The 20669-nt window shown below is 36.7% G+C and overlaps 2 long non-coding RNA genes across 2 annotated transcripts in view; one reads left to right on the plus strand and one right to left on the minus strand.

Annotated features, from left to right (window-relative positions):
* Positions 1-5631, plus strand: part of LOC123371566 — a 26243-nt gene extending 20612 nt beyond the window's left edge. The window contains exon 4 of the long non-coding RNA XR_006579844.1: positions 4742-5631. This is a non-coding gene — a long non-coding RNA (uncharacterized LOC123371566). The remainder of the gene's footprint in view (positions 1-4741) is intronic.
* On the minus strand, positions 2432-13179 carry LOC123371567. Its single transcript, XR_006579845.1, has 3 exons — positions 13100-13179; positions 12588-12688; positions 2432-2666 (listed from the first exon to the last, which is right to left on the minus strand). It is a non-coding gene; the product is annotated as an uncharacterized LOC123371567 (long non-coding RNA).
* Positions 13180-20669: the final 7490 nt, after the last annotated feature.

Raw genomic sequence — 20669 nt, forward strand, 5'->3', positions numbered from 1 at the left:
AGCGACGTTTTAAGTGGTTGTCTAGTTTTATCTCAAAAGGTATTCATGCTCCAGCAGCACAGTTCACTCTGGATTCCAGAGGCAAATCATCTCATCTGGGTTTCAATGAAATAGCACCTTTCTAATTCACATAAGCATGGTGCTTATTTGGTGCTATCAGCTGAAGATTTTAAAACCCAGTTATCCAGAACTGTAGGAACATTTGGTCTGTGGTTTTACAATATTGAACCTGGAAGAAAAGCAAACAAAACAAAATCAGGGTACAGCGCAAGGCAAGGATCTGCAGTAATTCATAGATTAGAACTGAAAGTGTCAGCAACAATTGCTACACTTTTTTTTCTTTCTTTACTTCAGTGGCTATCAAAAAGGAATTATATACATCTTGGCTCTCTATTCGCAGAGTTCTGCAGGCAGCCAAATGCCTTTTAGGAGTTGGCATCTAAGGGTAGATCTGGCCTGCCTTGTGCACAGCATTTTTTTTAGAATGTTGTCTAAATATTAGGATAACGTTTACAAAGGGGAAGACCTCAAAAATGAGTTGCAGTTAAAATGTGAGGGTAGCAGCAATGACTTTCTATGATCTCCATTCACAAAATATACATAAGTCAAGCCATGAGTCTCCCCAGTCCTGAGGGTCGATGACCATTGGCTGGAGGAATTTGCTCCCATGGACAACACACTTACACCAGTTTCAAAATGGACTTGACTCAGACAGATTTTTTTTTTAATGGAGAGAATGGAAGGACGTGGCAATGCTCCAAACCAAACTATTGATTGCGTCAAAAGGGAGGGAAGTAAAACATGAGCACCTTTGTTCCCCCTGCTCCAGCTAAGGCATCCAAGATGCTAAGGATAGTCATGGAAGATGGAAACCAAATACTACTCTTAAATTACCCACCCTATCGACACCTGCGCACGCCCCCTTTCCCATTATTGCTTTTTTTTGTTTTCATAACTTGTCTTAAAGATTGAAAATAGGGATGGATCAGAATTGGCTGCAAGGCCATCAGAGAAAACTTCCAAGGTGTCAGCAGAATCTTTTCAGAAATCCACTTAAAATGATGGTCTATTCTGCTGTGGAGAACATAGTGTATCTACTAACAGGTCGTGTTCATCAAAAAGAAAATATTTTTTATTTTGTTTGGTATTAGTAAGTTTTAATTATATTAATTAGGACATGAAGGTGGAAAAATAAAATTGCTCTAGTGGAAATTACCACTTTTCATTACATATGTAAAAACAGCACTTAAAATATCAGATTTCACTGTTATATCTCCATATGTCAAGGTTTATATAAATTTCAAGTCATTATTAATTATAATTATTTGTGCTCGAGTTTGGATTTTAACAAAGAACTAGGCTAGTAATATGAAATACAGTGGAATTGATTGAATTCGGTGGTGCATACTTGGGTCTGCAAGGTCAGCTGCAAAGAGTGAAATCCAGCCACAGGATATGCAAGTGTAAGTACTGACTCTGCCTTCTCCCTGGATTCCTCCAGTTAAGAGAAACTTTAGTTTATGACTTGAGCTCCATGGTAATGTGGAATGTGTTGTCTCACTCAGAGTCAATTGGTGAACCAAAGGTACACCCGGTACAACTGAACAAGAAGTGATAATATGAGATTTCAAAACAAATTCCCATCTGAAATCAGAATAAAAAGTTTTAATCTCAGACATTTTACAAAAAAAGAATTCAGTTTGGGTCAACTGAAATTAAACATTTTTGTTTTGATTTGATTTAATTATCTTAAACTCTAAACAAAGTATTTTTGAACCAGACAAGAAGATTTATTTTGAAAATAATTTTAAAACTTTTTAAAAACTTTTAAAAAAATGAGTCAAGAAAAGTTTTGATTTAAGCAAATCAGATTTTTCTGATAAAAAATGCTTTGTTAAAAATTCCTGACCAGTTCCAGTTGCAGTGATTTGTGCTGGGTTTCTCCAAGAAGTCTTTCCAGAACATAACAGAACTGAATTCACTCCAATCTTCATTGTCCCTTTGACAAGTCCAAAATATATCCCTGTGGCCACACTGAGATTGCTCAAATCTGGGCAAACTGCAAAGAATGGGGCAGACAAACCCCCAAACTGGTAGTTATTCTAATATTTAGATCCACCAAGCTAGCAACAAAACAGCTTCTCTAATACCTTACTGGTTGCCCAGAAGCCAAAACATAGTTCCCTTAAAGCAACCCAGCCTGGCACTTCCAACCATTCAAATATGATGAGGATTACTGGAAATCTTGTTCATCATATAAAATGGTTCTACCAGTACTGGACACATTACCTCACAGGTTAATGAATATTTCAGATCTTACTTAAATACATGCTTACTGCCATTTTTATTAACTAAACTAACATTTATTTACAAAGAAAAGAGAGAGAGAGTATTGTTTCAAAGATCACTATACATACAGCGATGAATACAGTTTTGAGGCCAGTATCATAGTAGAGGTGGTAAGCTTTAGTGTTGCAAAGAGTTCTTGGATCAGGCTTGAAGAAGTTTATGCCATCACTGGTTCAGTCTCTGGTTGCTCTCAAATGATTGGAAGATCCTCAGTCCCTTGGTTAGAATGCTCCCACTTGTATAAATCCATAATCCAGAGATCAGAGCAGGAAAGAGGCAAAATGGAGATGTCTCCAGGGCCTTTCATAGCTTCTGCCCTGTGGAGGGAAACTCATTGTTCTAATTTGTGGAAAATTACAGGTAATAAGATGGAGTTTGGAGTCACATGGGCAAGTGTTGGCCACCGCTTCCCGTAGCTCCCATTGGCCAGCGCCAGTGAACTGCGGCCACTGGGAGCTGCTTGCGGTACCTGTGGATGCTCAGTTTTCAATAAACTGTCTTGTGGCCCGCCAGCGCAATACTCTGATAGGCCACAGGTTGCCCACCACTGCTTTAAGGGGCTTGCAAATGTCATAACAATCTCATCATGTGTCAATGAAAGTCTGTTGAGACCACACATTACAATGTCATGATGAAATGAAGCGTCAATGCAAGTCTACAGAGTCTTACTCCTACTATATAACATTAATCTGACAAAATTAACTTTAATACAATTCTGTATTAAAGCTACATTCAAAGCTACATTCAAAACACAATATACTGCTATTCCAAGAATGTCCAAACCGTGTTAATATAAAAATTTGCAAACTTGCAATGATTATCACAAAATTCTTAAACTAGGCTATTATTCCTTTCTGTGTCATCACATACATTTGTCCTCCACTGAATTCTAGAAGAGAAGATGTATTACATACAGACTGGAAAACTGCTTTTAAACTGTACTAATGATATTGTCTATGCTTTTGTATTTTAATATCATAATCTACTTGTAGAGAAATAGAAAGCTTCGTATTAGGATGATGTAGATTTTTTCAGTATTTTTACTCAAAATTTATTTTCTGTACTCTTATAGTAAGGTCATTACTGTCAATATTTATATTCACCATGCTTAGACAGTTGCATTGCTTTATATGGACTCCACGCTGCAAATTTCAGATCCATGTTTGAATCCAAACTTCATTCATGTTTGCAACAGACTTTTCTCTTCTACATACTTTCATATCCTTCCACTGAAATTTCTTTCATATTAATGGAGTTACAGGAAGAAGGGTTTGGTCTATTGTTTCAAAGTCTGTTAACTTTTGAAAACCTTTCCTTTTTCAAACTCATAACTTTTAAATTTACATCAATGCCATCCATGTGAAGGTCATGTAAGCCTAATATTATAACAGGATGTTTGTCAGTGATCAGTCCTCTGAGTTCCCTACTGCTCAGCCCCTAGACTCACATATATCAGAAAGACCACTATACTGGACATTGAGCTCGGTGGTATGGTCCCAGGGTAAATCAGCCAAGTGGGATTTGTACAAAGAAGTACTAGTAAACTGGTCAGGAGGCATTAGCAAATATTTTTTTCTGTTTATTGTGCCAAATCATATAAGAATACAATTTAGAAAAAAATATCTATCATAGTAATGTAAATTAGATATCAATACAAGCTTTAAATAAAAAAAAGGGGGAAAGGGTCCTTTCATTAGTGCATCATATATCAAATCCTAAAATCAACTCATCACAACTTAGTGGGCTAATTTTTTAATAAGAACAGACAAACATAAATCTTACAAAAATATATGAAATATATCTGTGAATAGGATTACAAATGGAAGTCAGAGTGGGACTGTAAAATAAGAAATTGGGGTGAAATTCACCTACATGTAGAGAGTTGTACGCTACTTAAACCTATTTAAAACTCTCAACAGGTGACTAAAGTGTTGTGTATGTCTTGTGCCAGCCCCTTCAATAGGGATGAATTTCATTCTCACAGGTAATGGGGGAATGCCATTATTTGAAATGATGGGTATAAGTAGGTTCTCTCTCTTATATTTCTCATTCTGCCCTGTTCTGCTCATTCCCTCTGAAGCCTCTGGCACTGGCCATTGTCAGAACAAAGAATACTGGGCTAGATGGACCATTGGTCTGACCTAGTATGGCTATTCTTATGCCATTTGAAAAGCACTAGGTATGAAACTTCAAAATGAAAGGGGAAGAAAGGCAGATTAGAAAGACAGCATAAAGTCAGAGTGGGACAAACTCTGATACTCCTCAGGTTGCGTAGCACCTGATTCCACAACTGATCCCATTGACTTAAATGAGTGGCTCATCTACCACACCTACGTAATCCTCACTCAGGAAGGAGAATGATAATGTTGACCTTGCTGTGTTCTCTTTACAGGATGCAGGAGCACATCTGAGCCCAGAGCCCTGGCTGGGAGGTCATGAATAGCCTTAATTAAAGAGCTACACCAGCAGGCTAGGAAGATGGTACACTTTGGCCTGGCAGAGTGATGAGCTGGGGACCCACTCCTTCCTAGCTCAATGAAGTCCCTGAGTGATGACTCAGAGCTCTCGAGCTCTCTCTCCCAGTACTCACAACACTGGGGCCTGCAACAGAGCACAGGGTTGGGAAAGCTCCTTCCACTTGGCCCACCTGAAAAGCAGCAGTGACAGCAGCAACCAGAGCTGTGACCGAAGACAAACATATGGCAGAGTACTCGTCTGAGAGAGAAGGACAACATTAAACATGGTGTTATTTCTTACTATTTCTGTCAGAAGAGCAGAGCAAATGTACCCATTGATGGGTGAGCTGGAATCTGTTCTGGTTTTCACACCACCAACAGAATTGTTCAACTTAGTTGTGACTGCACAGTCTTTATTTCTGTTGAGAATACTTGATCCAGAAACAAAACACTTTCAGATCCCAGATGAGTTTACAGGATTGACAGTTAGAACAAAGTTTTCATTGTCAAAGCAGATTTGGGAGTCATTGAGAAACAGTAAACATGGAACTTCATGATACACTTTTCACAGAGTATTTTTTCCAGAGTAGAACTTCATTAAACAGTTCTAGTCCTCGCTTCCACAGTCTGAAAGTATAAAGATACAAGGGACTGACGAAAACTGGACCATCATGTGAAGCTAAGACTAACGGGTAACAGAAAAGAGCTTCGTGTAGCTCTAAAGCTTGTAATTTTCATTAACAGAAGTTGGTCCAGTAAGATATTATTACCTCAACTTCTTTATCTCTCTGGGCTCAGGAACCCTGTGAAGTGGGAGGATGCCAGAGCCCGGGCTCCAGACTGAACCTGGAAGTTTTCACAGCAAAGAAAAACCTGCAAGCTGGCCTGTGCCAGCAGGCTTGGGCTCGTGGGGCTGTTTCATTATTGTGTAGACTTCCAAGCTCAGTCTGGAGCTTGGCCTCTGGCACCCTCCCATCACACAGGGTCCCCGAAACCAGAAGTCTACACAGCAATGAAACAGCCCCACGAGCCCGCAGCCCCAGACCAGGTCAGCTAGCACAGGCAAGCCATGAGTTTTTCTTTGCTGTGTAGACAAATCTTGTCTACTCTTAGCCAAATCTTGATACTGGTTTACTTTGTTTATTTGTCTACCCAATTATTGCCTGGTTCTGCATTCATAATTACAGAATGTTTCAAAAAAAATTCATGCAAATTGACTGTGCGGTTAGGTTTTACTCTCTAAATGCTGCGCACTGCTGTGCACTGCAGCTATTTGCTGCTCACTTTTTAGTGTTCACACTTTCATCAACTGCAGTACTAGGGACCAGTCTTGCACAGACATGAGTATTTTTTCTTTCTATTGAATTCAGTGTAGAGTTATTCATGTCAGTGTTTCTAAAATTGGTCTCTTATATTATATACAAGAGTATATGCTTTACAATCTGAGCATATCTTTATGTGTTTTCTTCAAAGATCAATAAAATGTCTAAAGAAAAAAAACACTTAAATATCAAGGCTTCCCAAAATCTTGATTTCTATTAATTGCAAAGGTTACGCAAGTTGGGTTTTAGAAAAATAAGGTAATTCTATTTGTAGGAAAGACTTACATCACTGCATTTTATTAGCAAGGTTTCCAAGCAGGTTTCTCCTGAGAAATATTGTGCATATTAAGCAGATTGTCTCTGTTATAAATAGTTGTTTGTTCTAGACATTGCTAGGTGAACTATAAATTGTCATGTTAAATGTGCCCACATAGATCAAAAATTTTAAGTGTTAATTGTGTTCATATTTAAATTTAAACATTGATGAGTTCAATTATTTTTCCCTAAGGAAGAAGGAATTAGCATCTAAGAATTACTGGAAGAGTACAAAGTCTGAGTGAAATAGATTTTTCAAAAGTCAGGGAACAAATTACAAGAATTTGAGTTGTTAGGATGAACAAAGAGGTGTACAATTTATAACACAAACTATTACAGCTAACAGTAAAAGATTTCAGTGTGTTCAAATTAGTTGTCAGGATACACATTTCAGACAAAAATGACATTTGCAAAAACAATATATACAAAACATTAAAATCTACTGAAGTCTTTAGATTTGTACATTGTTGAACCAATGCACTTGAAGAGTTATTGTCTTGTAAAGAGACTATCACAACTGAGGATAGAAATAGAGCTCTACGTATTGAAGAAAATGAGTATGTCTATTACATTTCTAATTAATACTCATCTTGAAATATTCCTCCAAATAAAGATTCCTAGAAATCAAATAGATCTTAACTTGATGTTACATCAAGTTTAACCAGTAATTAGCATATAGCCAGCTCTGCTTATTCTTGTTTCCAGAAAATTGCCTTTCATAGAATCATAGAATATCAGGGTTGGAAGGGACCTCAGGAGGTCATCTAGTCCAACCCCCTGCTCAAAGCAGGACTTTCCTATTTGCTATGTCAGGTGCTCCTCTTTGTGTTGTATCTCAAACAGCTAATCAATTAACAACAGTTAAAGCACTTTTGAAAGATATGAACCAAAGAAGTAGGCAACTACGGAACTTTATTTAAGCTATAGAAAATTGGTAACTGGGTGCCCAAGCACATACAGGCAGCACACATAACAATGCCTACAGTTAAGGCTGTCCAACTCTTTACATTATAAGATCCAGTTTTCAGTTCCTTATATTTTTGCTTTGAAATTTTCCAAGTCAGGTGTCTGATTCAGGATGGTGAGGTTTTCATGTTTTTGTTTTAATTTTGTAAAAACAGTTCAGCCTTCTCTCAGAAATGATGACTAAGTGCAAAGAAGTGGAGACGCAGAAGTAGTCTGTCTACCTACTGGGTGTTTTACTGACTGGATTTTACCCCCATTTCTAGACTCAGGTAAGCTGTTCAGCCATCTAATGGTTCTAATGTAATAGTGATATAGATGAGCATTATCCATATATTGGTGATATCGCAGGACATATCACTTCACTACTTCCCCATCAACTTTGCATACCTGTTGAACAGTAGAGGAGACACAGGAGAGCCCTGTGGTATCCTGCATGGCAAGGCCCTCACCACTACCCTTTGGATTCACCCCGCAATCATAATTCTCTCAATCCTAGCGAGGAAGAGCCATGACAGCAGTATGATCAACGTTATCCAGGCCAGCTAACAATTCTCAGGAAACCTGATTGTAACCTCTTGGGGGCCAGGACTGTCTTCATTCCATGTTTGGCAAAGCACTGGCCACATTAATTTAACAACAACAAAAAAAGACAATTTTTTTTCTCCGTCACCCACAGGTTACTGACTCATAAAGCCAGTCCATGTTCTAAATCATAATATCTGATTGACCGGTGTTAATGAAATCAGAGATCAGTCAAGGTATTGCTCAAGTCCCCCTGCCTGTTGAACAATCACTTCCTTAACTGAAAGTGGCATCTTGCCCTGCTATAATGGGGATGCACCGGAAGATTCCCTGTCTCTCCACGAGATTTTACGAGCTAGGAGAGGTACGCCTTTAATTTGAGTATGGAAGCCTGAAGTTCACCCAGCATCTACAGAATTTCAGTGAGTGATACTGGATATAACTCAAGCAGAGAAAATCCCACATTTCCCATTTTAAAGAACTGGCTCTACTGTCAAAGAGATTGACTCTGCCTAATCTGCACTGTAAGAAATTATTCACTCTTGTCATCTTTTGATAGTTTTTTCTCTTATAAATATTATTTATTTTGCTTAGTTAAGTATTGATGGTGTGTTCTTTGCTCTAGAAGGAAAAGAGCTAAGAATCTGATAAGAGATAAGACAAAATGGAAGACATAACCTAGAGTGTTAATTTGGACATTTTTTTCCCTTATACTGTATTTTGTGAGTTAGGAGAGTGTTTGAAGGGTATGGGTTAGAGTCTGTGTGTCTTTCAGAGAAGTCGCTCTGTAGGTGATAGTAAATGAGAAAAGGATTGGCATTACGTGCACTAGTACTAAAACGGTCATTATCTATATAAATGCAGGAAAGAAAAAGGCAACTTTTTCATTTTTAATTTAGGGTCTAATCCTGTACCATGGGCGTTAATGTGGCTTTTCCATTAACGTTAATGGGAGTGTTAGAAGGCCCATGGAAAATGATCATTTCATAGGAACAATGTCTTTAGACCAGAACATTTTCTGTGAAATAGTGCCCAAATAGTCCTTTTTAATTAATGCAAATTCCACTCTAATTAAATGATTAAAAAAATTAATGTAACTCTTTTTGAATATTAGTTTATATTTTGACTATATTTCAGCAAAGTTTTCAGTTTATCATACATATAAATTCTTTTGACCTCAGCAGAAACATAAAATCTCAATGCTCTAATCTTTAAATGCCTTCCAAATTTCAATTTAAAGAACCAGAACCTAAAGCCATGTGTTATGAAATTACAGTAATTTAATGCTTTTTTTATACCTGCCTTTTCCTAGAAGTCAGTGCCAGCAGACCATCTATAAGTGTCTAGTCACCAGAACATAAGAATATTACTTATCTTTTCAAAATGATTATTTTACCATTCAGTTGCAGACATAACTATTCATTGTTTGTTTGTAGGATTTTTGCATTTTAATTGTAACAGACTTGTTTAGATCTTGTATATAGAGAAAGTTTTTTTTCCATATAAAATTCAACCTTATGCTTTTCCCCACTTGTCCTATAATAATCTGAGCCCTATAATAATCTGAGTCTGAGGAATGTGAAATAATGGCATTCATACATCTTTAACTGAGAAAGACAAATGCCTGATGGAATTCTTTGCTTTCCTTGACTATAATGTAGCAGCTTGTTAAAATAATTCAGTGTTGTAGAATGGCAGCATTCACTTGTTACAAATATAGGGTGGTCTAACTGGTTATTTTCCAGGCATCACTCATTTTAATGAGAAGGGATTGAATGAATAAACCCATTTATTTATTTATTTATTATTTTAGAGCCTACAACAAAGAATCCTTTTCAAATATTCTGGGTGGAATTATTATTTTGTATTTGCATTTACCTGCACTCCATAGCATTGCTATAGCAAAACTAGAGCTTTCAATTATAAACAATATATTACAGAGGGGAGGAGTTATTATTTGTATTTCATTCTTCCTCATGTTTTTGGTAGCAAAACAAAAACAAAGTGGGGGAGGGGAAAGTGAGTGGTTTCTAATAAAATGGATTTAGACTAAAATCATAAGGGGTCTAATTTATACTGATTTTTTGGAGGGGGAGGATTAACATTTTGGAGATTGGGAACAAATGCAAGCTATTATGCAGGATTATGGCTATAGAGGACAATCAGGCAGAATCTAGTCTATTCAGTACTGTTCACATTAATGACAAATGCTCCACAAACATAAATTAAAATGCTGATGAATCAAGCCACTGAAAAAGAATACTACTATACTACCTAGATCAGTTTGCATCAGAGAAACAGATCAAAGCGAGAGACAAAGAAAACAAAGTGGAAACATATAGTTTTTTTTTGTTGTTTTTTTTTAAATCTGCCTATAACAGAGTACAATTTTAAAAATCAGCAACATATTATCTGTCCCAAATTCACAAATTCCTTGGATTACATTGCAAAATTACTGGAATTAAATACAAATACAAAGTAGTTGTCATAGACTACTTTTTTTTTTAACATTCCATGAGCTTTGATAATATTTTTATTTCTAAAATAATGAAAAACACAGAAACCAACACTAAAAGTATTTCAAGAAGGTATTTTTACCACCATCCAGGGCCTTTTTTATTTTTTAGGCAAATAATCCCAAATGAACTAGTTGGATCCCAAGAAAATAACCAGCCATATCCCCGCATATACGCCCGCATACACAAACACCGCAATAAAAAGTGTTTCTCATGGAGTAGTGTCACATGACTTGGACCAGAGTATGTCCAAAATTTAAAATTTACCAAACAAAAACACAACGCTTTCTCCCCTCAGCACAACTCATTGTATATATAATGTTTTTAGAAATACAAACCTGTGAACTGTCTCTCTCTCCCAGGAGGCCATGGGTAGAACAAAGTAAAAAAGTGTGAAAAAATGAAATAATGAAAAATACAAAGGAAAAAAAAATCACCACTCAAAAGTCATACTCCCACTGAAATCCATAAGTGCTAAATCAGCCAGATATTTATTCTTTATTTCAGTAATTTAATGTAGCAATTTATTAATAATAATCTCTCCTGAACCTATCAACTTGTAGAGGGTAGATTTTCCTGACCCTCCAGTGGGTGCTGTTGAGTATTTAACACTTCCCAAAGTCAGGCTGCTTATATGCACCTAACTATGGATTTAGGAGTCTAACTTAAGACATCCACTTTGAAAAAAAAATAGGCTTGATCTAGTGGACTGTGAAGGTAGAGGTAATGTTACTGGGATCAATAAAGAGGTCACTGTGTGAAAGTGAATGGCCTGTGCTATATAGATCAAACTAAGTAATGTAATGGGGCTTCTGGCCTTAAACTCTATGAAATATGTGAACCCATATGAAATGACAAGAGCTAGGGTATTATAAATTTACTTTTGCAGTAAGAAGATATCGGAGGTGTTATAGTGTACCATCTTTCTGGAATGGTCCAGTTGTCACAGTAGGACCTAAGTGAGTGGCTGGCATACTGCTGGATTTTGCTGACCACTTTAAAAGAGAGAAAAAGAGGACAGAATATCTGTTATCTGGAGTACAATGTAATTTGGTCTATTGCATTAGCCTTATAAAAAATAATGGAACACTTGCTGATTAATGGCATGATCCTACAAGGAGCTGAGAATTCTGGCCTTAGTCTGACAAAGCACTTAATCACACAATTCACTTAAAGCTTGTGAGTAAGTCCCATTAGATATTATGCAGTTGCTTATAAGTCAGATTTTCAGAAGAATTTTGAGCCAGATATTCAAAAGTGCTCATACCTACAAGGGCCAGGTATTTATAGGGTTCTGCACCTATCATCTCTCATTGTGACACTCATGACCAGATTTTCAAAAATCTTACCACCCAATGAGTTGATTTTTTTATGGAACCACCTTAAGTCTCTAAATGAGAATTGTGCACTTTTGAAAATCTTGTTCCACATGTTTTGTTGGATCATGGACAGAGTATTCCTCTAACATTTGGATATAGCAAAAATGTAATTTTTACTATATGTTTGTATTGTCTTTTATTTCCCCCTTCATCTTTTACATAATTATGATCCCAGAACACTTTCAAGGACTGCTGTGCTTTATTTGTGTTGCATATTGATATAAATGGCTCAAATATACATGAGTAATTCACATTGCAACTAAGCAGAAAAAGAACTAACTTGTTCCGATATATATGTGGGCAAAGTTAACCTCAGTGAGGCAGTTATGCTTCTATTGTAATGGATACTGTATATGATTCCTAAACAACAGAAAAACAAACATAATTGTGTATTTCTCTATTAAGCCTGTTCATGACTCCATCTTTTCAATAGCACGACTACAGTAGTTTAAAAAGAAAACCTTGATTACATAGACTGTACTGCTTAATCTCAAATTATGTCTACCTTACAATGAACTAAAGTTAATACTTTTAGCATTTTATGGGAGTTGAAACAGCATCAGATCAATTTTGTCCCCTCTGATTTCAGCCTTTGACTGCAGAATTATTACAAACTGCCTTGAGACATACCTTTCTTTTTAATAACATGCAGAAAATGCAAACCTTCAACTGTAGTTATTGTTCAGTATTATGTAGTGGAAGAGAAGTGGCATATAGTTATTAAATTGTCAGAACATTAAAAATGCATAAATCATAACAAACCTTGTAACACATTGTGCACCAGCCAAGGTTTATAATTTTTCATGAGAAATTCCAGGAGACGGCGAAACAACTTGAGTGTGAAAGATGCAAATGACAACTGTCTGCACACACAAACATATACAAAGGAACAAAAATAAAGAAAACTAAACCAGAGATAATGTGATCTAATATAATATGCAATACCAACCATAACTCATAGAGGAAGCAAAGTGGAGAAGGAGTTACTCTTATTCCTGGTGCAGTATATAACATTTTCTTTACTTAATAAATGCATTTGAGCTCTGTTTTTTCAGTTGTCTTTGTACAGTGCCTAGCATAATTGGGTCTTGATCATGTCTGGAGCAATTGGGCACTATTGAAATATAAACATTGTTAATAAAAAAGAGAGCATGCTTTGTATACTAAGGTTAGCATTTGATAGGCTGTAAACTAGAGATTCCTAGAGATCAAGGGGTAACATGAACTTTGTTCCATATGATTTTTTTTTAAAACCAGAATCATTTGTTGCTTACCTGATCATTGCATTTATATCCTATTAATCATTTGATAGCGCAGGAAGAATTCATATTCATTGAGCACCACTAAAATAGAGAGACCTTAGAAAAGGAAATAAGGTTAGTAATAAAGCTATCAATAATAAAATGAAATAAATAATTCAAAGTAAAAGCATTTAAAGAAAAAAGTCCTGTTTTTGTTACCTAAAAAGTTACTGTAAAATATTTTGATATGTTGTTACAATGGAATTTCAGCTACTTCAACATTGCTATATAACATTGTTGAAACCTGAGATTTCTTGAAGTATTCAATCAGAACAAGATTTTCACTCGTTTTGCCTCAGTGTAGCGTCCTTCACTGTCTCAGAGGAAAAAAATCTAGAACACATTTCAAAAGCTTCTTGCTTATTATTTTAATAAATATTAAGATGAATATTGGCATAATGTTGTCAAAAGGCATACATCACATTATAGCTTTACTGAGCTCAGTAATATCAGGCACTTTCTGAAGAAGGGGGAAAACAGTATACCAATTTTAAATATCTTAATAATTAAACTTGTCATTTATAGCTCTTCTAAATTAAAGAAAGTTTGAACTTATTATTACAGTAAAATATTGAACAAATTTGTATACACTAATAATTGATACCCATGAGCATACTCTACAATTTTTAACATTTAGTCAAGACAGCAAGATAAAAAGTTCAAACTATGACGCTATTGGCATCAGCACTTGTAAGTATTTGATCATATTCAGGTTTGTGGCATTATTCCATGCACTTTATAATTATTCATGATAGGTGAGTTTCAAAAGTTTCTGAAGGTCAGTTCACTTATTTTATTTAATCTTTATCCCTTTTCAGCCTCCCCAGAATCTCCTCCCCATTTCCTTCCCCAAAGTACTCCTGTTATAGTTGCTGTTGCCAGAAACTCCAGGGGACTCTGTAGTTCCCTTCCCTGATCCCCTTTGTCCCCGACACACACTCTAATAGCATGAACAGTCTTAAAAGAAGCTTTATGAATCCTTCCAAAAGAAGGTCAGTTCAGGGGATGTTCTGTCTTCAGGGGATCCTCTGTCTGGTGCACAGTGAACTACAAGTGCATTTTTTTTTTGGTCTGTAGAGCAAAACATTCTGAGAAACGAACACTGAAGAATTAGAAAGTTAAAACAGGTAAAGTTTCATGAGGGGAATTTTTCTATTATGAAGCTGTCAGTAGAAAGAAAGAGAAGGAGGCAAAAAGAAAATAACCCCTTTACGCATTCTTGATGCTGCACCATTAAATATATCATCACTCACTGTGAGGCTTCTGTTAGTCATGTTTCAAGGGAATGGCTCACGATTCTGAAGTAAGACTAAGAAAGAAGCTCCAAAGGTTATTTGAAGGGATCAGTGATATAAAGCAGTCACAAGACCCTTACCCCAAGACCCTTAACTAACCAACCAAACATGACTGTTGCTTTGTCTGAAGTTCACCCACTGAAAATAGCTATCAACAACAGTGCATAAGAAGTTAATGCACACATGAAAACTCTTTGAATATGGATAGAAGCCCACTGGAGATACAAAGTGAATCTTGTCCATTCACTCTTTTCCCCAGTTAATAAAATAAATAAATGCAAATAAAATTATTTACTGGGACAAATAGGAGGTGGGCATGCTCTGTCCTGCTCTTGGGTGAAGGATCAGAGAAGAGAAAGAAAAGAGAATGTGAGCAATGGGAACTGAAAAAGGAGAGGACTGTGGGGACTCTAATGGGAAGCAAGGAAGGAGGAGAGGGATTGAGGGGACTATATGTGGAAGTGATCAGAAGGAGGGTATTTAGGGTTGAGATTATGAAGAAGTTAACTGTGAAAGGGGTTATGCTTGATAGAGGTTATTTTTCCCTCCCTGGGCAATTCAGTAATAGGAACATTGCTATGCTAGATCAAACCTGTCCGAACTCTCTGGTCTGACAGTGGCCTATACCAGATACTTCAGAAAAAGTACTTTAGGGAAGTTTCCCTGATGTGCACTTTCTATGGAATCAACTGCTCATAAAAAAAATCATTCAAAATCTGTTTGTTAATGGTTGGTTTATTCCCTGAAACATAAGGGTTTATATTCTCTAAATATTAAAAAAGCTATATAATGTTCTCCTTACCAAGATACATTTTAATCCTTTTTAAAAATCCTACTAAACTCTCAATTTCAGTGATTTCTTATGGCAGTGAGCTCTACAGGTTAAATAAGTACTTTCTTTTATTAATTTTTGACATTGTTGACTTTCAATGTCATTGGATGTTCCTTTGTTTCTGCATTATGAGAAAAGGTAAACATGAGCACCTGATTTACCTTTGCTGTACCTTTCATTATTTTGAACCTCTCTAACATAACTAGGCTGATTGCTGAACAGAGTGATTATTGCACAGTTCAATAATTTCACTTTAGGGAAGTTTCCCTGATGTGCACTCTAAATTTTCATCTACTTATTTTCATTCCATTTCTCCAAGTTAATACCCCCTTCCCCAGCTCATTTATAACATGAAATAAATCCTTTCTTCCTTATTCAAACATATGTAGACTCTTACATTTGTTGGCCTTGTTTTTTGAAGCTTTCAGAGCCTCCAAACTTTCTCAGGTTCACCATCAAACACGGATGCTTAAGCATCATGTTTCTGATTCACGGACACAAAGACAAACAGTATGATAATTTTACTCAACTGACAAATAGTTTCCTTGGAGAAGAATTTTTATATGAGCTTTTACTTTTGCAACTGTCAATTTAAAGTAATAGAATGTTACCTTAATTAAACATAAACCAACTTTGAATGTCCTTTGTCATATATTACAAGTTTCTAGATGTAACAATATTAAAAACACTAAAAAGATGTAGTGTGTACACAGGGACATTTCCCTTCCTTCCCCCTCAAACGTATTTGCCAGTTACATAGTCCATACTACAATTCATCCAGGAAATAAGTGCCTTTGCATTCCACAGTGTCCATTGTTTATATTGGTGAGACTCAGATGAATACATATTTAAATGAAGAAATTTACTACGAGGATGGGATAACATTCTGTGTTTGCCAGTAAAGGATACCAGCAATAGCGGGAACTTATGGATGTCTGTATTTGATGCAAAAGCAATTCTTATACTTTACTAGATGGTTGTAATTGCAAGAGCTGGTGACTGAAAAGCTTGTGTTTTGGGTGCAGTTTGCATCACCTGTATCTGCAGGATTACCTTGGCCCAATATTTGTATTTGAATACTGTAAATAGCTGGATCTGAGATGAAAGAGAAAAGCTCATAACTCAAATATATAGTAATGACACCCAATTACCTATATTATATATATGGTAGTGGATACTGACTGTATGAGACTGTGACACTGAAAGGCCAGCTGAGATCAAAACCATAGACTAATTCACAATTGTGGGTGAATATCAAAAAATGTCAGTGTTATTGTCTCCACTTACCTATAACCTGTTGTTTACTATCACATTCCATTATGTATACCTGGTAATTAGATAACCAAAAATTAAAGTGTGTGTTAGTGTTAAGATTTGAATGTACTAAATGTGTAAACTTCATGAAAACTAATGAAGGATTTCTTCTGGCTATTACATTATGTTTACATTACATTTACCCATCATAGGAGATTGGAGCCTTGGAAATGTAAAAGATTGTTAACTTCAAAGCATGGGTCATTGTGTTCAACAATGGAAATTCACAGACTCTGTTTACATTTAAGCAACAAAGGAAGAGCCCATGCTGTGAATGAAAACACTTGCCAAATTGCCTTCCATGGAAAGATATAAGAATGGATCTAGGGATCGATCCTGTAGCTCTGAACTGTTTTGGATTCTACCAAGGTGGAATACTGAACAAGTGGACCGAGATCCCCAAAATTACTGGGTATCCCTGAGGAACGTTTTTGGAAATTTAGCAGATTTCTACAACTCTGTTAATATTTTGGACTTACAAAATTTGACTAATCTGTTAATGCATTTTACCTGCTTTACCCCCTCAATGACTCTCATTACTTTTTCTTAACTAATAAACCTTTAGTTAATTACTAGAGAAATTGGCTGCCAGCATTGTCTTTGGTGAGAGATCAGAAGTATTAATTGACCAGGGGTAAATGACCAACCCTTTGGGGTTAGGAGTAATGTCATGTGATGTAGTATTTGGTACAGCGGACAGTATCACAAAATCCAGTTTGTCTAAGTGGCAAGTAGGCTGGAGAGCTTAAGGGAACTGTTTGTGACTTCATGGTAAGACCAGGAGTTCACATATGTTACTGGCTTGGTGAAATCTAATTATAGAATATGCCACCAGTTTGGGACATCTGCCCTGTTTTCCGACAGTCTGACCTGAAATTGGCACTCTCAGTTGAGAGCAACTTCAGACACCATGACAGAGACCACTTCTCTCTGCATCCTGGTGAGTCAACTTCAGTCAATAGTGGCACTTGGGCTGATTTAGCCCAGGATATACCTCAGAAGGTCAAGGGACAAAACATTTCCATCAAGTCTTAGAACAAGCTGAGTGCCAGTCTTGCTATAGTCAGAGCATGGTACAGGATTAATCTCTTAATGGACACATTTTCCTGACAGCTGTGTGGTCACCACACTACCATGTAGAATTGCTCTGTTCTGGTAAGAGGTTCTGAGATAGCAGAGTGTGGGAGTACGTTTTCTGCAGTCCTGTACACTAAACTTTAGGAAAATAATACCCAGCAACTATAGTGTGAGTGCTTTAAAAACATGTAATAATAATAACATAATAAATATAGTACAGTGGACATATTGCAATTTGCATAATTATTTTGATGAGATGACTGATGCGTGTAACAGCTTCCGCCTCTGTCTGGTATTTCACAGCAGTGATGTGACCTTTGAAAGGAAGGCTGACAGCTTTATTGAGAGTGAATGTCTTGCCACATATGTAATTTTTTCTTCCATATGGTGGTAAACACACCATCATTCAGCACATTAAAATTAGAAAAGAATCCATGATTATCTTACTACGGCAGTCTTCCAACTACAGGAAACTTTAGAAAAAATATTCAAGTAATTTACATTAAAATATATTAAAGGAAATGACAGTTTATAATATGAATTTGTAATATACTATTTAATCTGTAGAATAAAGAATGACAGTGCACAATTTGGGACGGTGCTTTGACATTTCAGTGCATCATCAATTTTATACTGAAAAGGGGATGGGTGGAAGCAAAACCTACAGTATATTTCTTCTTCTTCCCTTCCAGTGTTCTTTAGGTTTGGGTTTTTTTTGTTTGTTTGTTTTGTGGTTTTTTAAGAAACAGATTACACGGGTCAAAGCAGGAGTATATCTGTGGTTGACAGAATCTGAAATATGTAATATCCAGTAGCAGTTTCTTTCTAAGTCACTATAATTATTGCTGTTCTGAGGTAACTTAATAAATAGTGGACAGTGAGTATTTTATTTAATGATACTCTTCTTCCTTATAACTTACAGATAATAAGCATGTGAATAACTCTCGGGTGAACCAAAACTGATGTTATCCTATACTGGAATCTCACAAATCTTTGCTTGCCTCAACCCTATCATCATGCCAGCATGCAACTGTACATTAAGCTTCTTTATAGGAAGAGTCCACACTAGGTTATGAATAAAGAAGTGGATGCAATGGGACAAACTGTGCAAATTGTTTGTTTTACTTATTTATTAGAAGTAGAACACAGGTATGACTATTTTAACAGATCATAAGGGTTCCTTTCTACTGGTATTTTTAAACTATTGCACAGTACACTTAAGTTAGTATAGATAGAAGAGAAGGTGTTGAAAAAGCTAAAAATTGGAATATTCTTTATTGCACAGATTGATTATAAAAAAGATATTATTAATAAGTGGACTGCCACAGAAAAAAAGTAATTGCGTAAGTCCAACTTCAAAACATTGGGTCAGACCAGTGGTTCTCAAACTTGTTCCACTGCTTGTGCAGGGAAAACCTGGCGGGCCAGTTTATTTACCTGCCACATTCACAGGTTCGGACAATCCCAGGTCCCAGTGGCTGTGGTTCACTGCTCCAGGCCCATGGGAGCTGCTGGAAGCAGTGCAGGCCAAGGGACGTACTGGCTGCCGCTTCCAGCAGCTCCCATTGGCCTGGAGCAGCAAACCGCGGACACTGGGAACCGGGATCGGCCGAACCTGCGGATGAGGCAGGTAAACAAACCATCCTGGCCTGACAGGGGCTTTCTCTGCACATGCGGCAGAACAAGTTTGGGAACCACTGGGTTAGACAGACAAACTATAAATCCAAATTCTCTGTCCAAACATATTTTAAATACTACCTCCTCTAGAGCAATTACCTTTCATAGAGTTCATATACCACTACCTTTAGGTATTATAACTTGTAATGTTATTTGGCATTTCTTGTGTATGCTTAACTGTGATGTCACACTCCATATTCTTCATAGAAATATTGTTATGATATGAATATGGAATAACTAAGATTGTTTTATGCAAGATAGGTCATGTGAGAGATCATTGGAAAGGTTATTATTTACTGAATATGATTATCTAATTTGTATGCATGCATCATTTCTGTATCTATAATTAGGAATATTGAGTATAAGCAACAAAGAATCCTGTGGCACCTTATAGACTAACAGACGTTTTGCAGCATGAGCTTTCGTGGGTGAATACCCACTTCTTCAGATGCAAGAAGAAGAATGCTTCTTGCATCTGAAGAAGTGGGTATTCACCCACGAAAGCTCATGCTGCAAAACGTCTGTTAGTCTATAAGGTGCCACAGGATTCTTTGTTGCTTTTACAGATCCAGACTAACACGGCTACCCCTCTGAATATTGAGTATGTAACAATTACAAGTGTGTGTGTACTTGGGAAACACCCACCAGACAGCAGTCCATCAGCCTTGATGGGCCATTAGGGAGAAACAATAAGACTTTGAAGATACTAATCTCTCTCCTTCCTGAGAAGCTGGGACATTGCTTTGACACTACAAGGTCACCTGGTACTAAACAACATCTTGGACTTCTAGTGATTTTCCACTAAAAGGAGGGAGAGGTCAAGATTGGGAAACAAAAGGTTCCTGCCTTATGTAAATTCTATTTAAGGCTGGGGAGTAAGTTGATCTAGGTTCACTCTTCACTGAATCCTCACCCAGGATGGCAGCTGGAAAGATCTGAGAAATAAAGACACGGTGGGGGTGGGGGGAGTGGGGGGGAAGGAGTCCAGGCTGGAAAAGGGATCTGGTCTGTGAATATGAAGTCTGAAGATTTAAATTGCAAGCAGGGTAGCTAATCTTCAATAATTTCCACATACTGCCCAAAAGCAACATTTAAGGTGAGAAATTACTTTTTGAAACAAATCTCTTTAAGATCTTAAGTTTAGTATGCATTTTGTTTTATTTGCTTAGTAATCTGCTTTGTTCTGTTTGCTATCCTTTCTAATCACTTAAAGTCTGCCTTTTGTAGTTAAGTTTGTTTTTGTTTATTATAAAACCTAGTTTGTGCAATCTATAACTGGAAGCGGGGGTGGCAAGAAGTTGTGCATGTCTTCCTCCACATTGAGGGAGGGGGCAAATTTATGAGCTTA

The sequence above is a fragment of the Mauremys mutica genome, chromosome 5, assembly GCF_020497125.1.
Source record: "Mauremys mutica isolate MM-2020 ecotype Southern chromosome 5, ASM2049712v1, whole genome shotgun sequence".
Lineage (NCBI taxonomy): Eukaryota > Metazoa > Chordata > Testudines > Geoemydidae > Mauremys > Mauremys mutica.